The sequence below is a fragment of the Lygodium microphyllum genome, chromosome 2, assembly GCF_053477565.2.
Source record: "Lygodium microphyllum isolate KBCC chromosome 2, Lygodium_microphyllum_v1.1.10, whole genome shotgun sequence".
NCBI classification, from domain to species: Eukaryota; Viridiplantae; Streptophyta; class Polypodiopsida; order Schizaeales; family Lygodiaceae; genus Lygodium; species Lygodium microphyllum.
In genome coordinates this window covers 72,885,029-72,888,929 of record NC_141136.1, presented here as the reverse complement: position 1 = coordinate 72,888,929, position 3,901 = coordinate 72,885,029, and positions in this window count along the sequence as shown.

Here is a 3,901-nt window from a genome sequence, read left to right as displayed (position 1 = left end):
CAGAAATGTCAGGGTCGAAGCGGATTCATGCTACACTTGGTTCAAGGAGAATTGGAAACGAGAGGGATGCAAAGCTTGACCTCTCTACCCATAAGGCATAGTCCCATTCCGTTCCCCTAAAACAACATAAATCGGGACTCTAGTATCCTAGATTCTAGGTCATCGTTCCTTGCTGTCAATTTTCTTCGAGAAAAGTTCTCGGGCAACCAGGACCACCCTTTCGTAGGACGGACCCATGGTCACATCCACTGCACTTTCCTCAGGGTTGCTTTAGTTATCTAATTACCTACCACATTTAGTTTGACAAGCAAAAACAGCTTCCTTAATTAGCCAATTAATCACCGGTTCGTTCACGTAACTTAGCACTGACACAAAAAAACAATGTCAAAAAAGTTCATTTTCAACAATTGATCTTATTTATCAGTCTTTGGAATCCATCATATAATCCAGTCCAAAGGCTAATCCATAATCCGCCCGAAGGCAATTCCACAATCCGCCCGAACACAATCCATAATTCTCAGGGATTACTATTCCAAGTTTCCACCCGTAGACTAGTATGCGGGCCTCGAGATCCAATCTCGAGTCACGTTGGCCTCATGTGCAGGACCCGCAGGCAAGGGATCTACGACCAGAGCCCCCCCTGGCACCCAAGCATCCTCCTGCTCCAAGTAGCACCCACGGAGGGACCTCTCGCGGGTTCGGTCCACGTACCCGCGGCGTGGCTAACAACCCCCTTGGATAGGGTCAGGCAGATAGTCGGGGGTAACTAACGGTGCCTCTCCCTCCAGGCCTTCAACCTGAAGCATTAATTATTTTTCCAGCTTTAGTTCATTGAGCAAAGAAGTACAAACAGTGCTCCTAACTATACAAACACAATCAATCCAATGGTCGTTTGTTTGGCCAACTACTAAGGTGTGAATCCTTCTCTCCGAATGCATCCAACATCCGATCCGGGATCAATTGCGACTTGGCAAGATCCCCAAGGGTTCTATTTTTTGTTTACCCTTTTATCCTTGGGTTAGGGTTTATACCCTGTTAACCCAAATTAACAAACACCTTAGGTTCCTTAAACTAAGACAGTAAATCGTGGGCAACCTTCTTGCCCTAACTTGATTGGTCGATTTCTTACTAGACGATACACAACTTCTCTAACTTGGCAAATCAGCCTCAAGGGTGATGTAGCAGGTTGACTACTCATCCTCTTGCAAATTAATTGTATTAGGCCAATTTACCCTAGAGTAAAAACCCTAGATCGTTATTGTATGGGCATCTTACATTCCGTGAATGTGGGTAGGACCTTTGAGGTCGGAATTATCAAGTCGGTTTTTCGAGTGCGATACTAAGCAGAATTTTATCGCGACTTAAATCCACCTAACGGATTGAGGTAATCATCCTTTTAGTTACACTATTGCAAGCAAATTACCTAATCGATCTAATTGTCTTGCGACAAGAGGTGATCTTTCCTTAGAAGAGATGCAAATACTTTTCCTAAGAGAAGTAAATAAATTCAAGTACAACATTCCATGCAAGTATGCCATTCATAGACTTTTTCCTTCTACGCAACTATAAGATGTACAATGACCATTTCTTTTCCTTGCTGAAACTATAATGATTGACAATTTAGGGCTAACTCATATAAAACCCTACGTTGGTTTACATCAAGAATTACGCTCATAACCCTTCGCTTAATACATTGAATTCTAGCTTTAATATGAAATTTCATCCATTCCCAAATCCAACTTCGATAAACAAAGTCCATGCATGAATGTCATGGGACCATTATTGATTTAATTTGTCCTTCAACACTTAGCCAACCTAGGATGCAATTTTCACCACATGCGATTTGCAAGGCACATAAATCCCTTTCATGCAATGCAACTACTTGGACAACATCTAATGGACGTCAATGATTAACTCATATGAATCACAACTAGGAGATTATTATCTAAATGCATTAGGCCCTATTCTTTTTTGCGAGGAAATCAAGGATGCATTTAGACAAATCCACCTTTTTACTTATGCAATATGCGTTCAGGATTGCAACTTGGAAGTGCAAGCAATGTGCAACATGCAACTAAATTCATTAGGTTTAAGCCAATCCATTCCAAGCAAACACTCGTGGATACCTAGGTTCATAACCCTGAATCTAACTTTCCACCCAGCAAGAATTCCACCTTAGCAGTTTGCCTTGTACAAGTGACCTCATGACCATTTGCTAATTCCACAAGTAAGGTAGGTGCATCTATTGTGGCTATTCCTAATCTTCTTGCCCATACTAGTGAAATGAAGGAATGCGTACTGCCACAATCAATCAAGGTTTTGAAGCTTTTACCTTGATAATCCGATGGGGTTTGAATCATCGAGAATTGGCGATTTGGGCCTTTCTTGTGAAGAGCGGCATGGACTGTTGCCTTCTCAAAGTCTGCTTCCATGGTCGAGTCTTCTTCATCGCACATCTCCCTATTGACAACACTGGCAGTTCTTCCTCCAGCCCTGACGGCAGCTCCTTGGCCACGAATGATTCCTTGGGATAGCCCTTGACGTTGTCCTCCGTTAAGCTTAGGACACTGCCTTTTAAAGTGACCGGGCTCGTTGCAATGGAAGCAACAGAGATTGCGGCCATTACCTTGGGTAGGAACGAAATTATTTACAGTGTTGGTCCTAGCTTTCTTCCTTTGTCCCGGATTTTGGCCTTGCGCCCTCTTAGCTTGAGACTTATACACTCCCTTGTCCTGATTCTTATAAGACCAAGTCTTGTTATTTCTTGGCCTGGTTTGCACCTCCTATATTATGGGCGCAGCTCAAATGAGCGCATCCTAAAGGTCTGTTGGGCGCATTGATTCGAGGCGGGTGTTTACGGGTGGGCTTAATCCGGCACAAAACTTTGACACATGTTGTGTCATATCCATCTATTTCAGCTCATAGAACTCGTTCATCTTCTGCGTGCGGTAGGCAGGTGGTAGATATCTTCCTCGCACAGCTCTTTTAAGCTTCTCCCAAGTAACTGACCCTTCCGAGATCCCTTGGTCTCTGCACCATTGCTTCCACCAAAGTCTTGCTTCGCCAGTAAGCTTTAGCTTGGCGAGCATTGCTTGGTTGGTGGGTGCAGTACCTACTACTTTGAAATAATCCTCCATGGATTCGATCCAGATCTCGGCATCAGTTTGGATGGTCCTTCCCTTACCGTCAAATTCTGGTGGCTTGATTTGTTTGAGAAGAAACTTCTTCTCTTAAATTACAATCGTACTTGGTGTAGGGGTCGAACTAGGGATCTGCACTTGAGGTTGTGCCTGGGCAATAAGACTCTTTACGTTAAAAACTTGCTAAGCATTTCTCACATTACATTAACGTGCCCAGTTCAACTTTTAGCCAGGTGACCTCATCACTTAATTTATTTAGCAACACTCGCAGCCAAGACAATAATTGATAAAAAAAGTCTATTTCATTCATATGGGCATAGCCCTTCCGAGTACAATTATTTTTGGGAAGATGGAACAAGCTGATACATTTGGGGAGAATAAGATTGTGTTACATTCAGCTACAGGAACTGAGTAATAATATGGATTGGGGTCATGGATTTTTAGGAATCGATAGGTCATAGGAAGATTAGGGTATCCTTTCCTTTGATACCCGTCCTTTTCATAACGTCCCAACACCTTGATTCTGTCGGCAGGGATTATTCAAGTCACTTTCTCGTACACATACATGTTTTGTTTGACCTTTCGACTGCCAACATGTAGGGTTACATTTGCGTGAGCTTCAACAAAGATGAACAGCTTCACGATCTTTAAGTCTTCCATCCACTTGATTCTCTTCAAGTTGGTTCGAAGGTACGCAAGTCGGTGGGCAGCTATGTAATAAATTCCTAAATCAACCATCCATCTCCGTTCCACGTACAGGG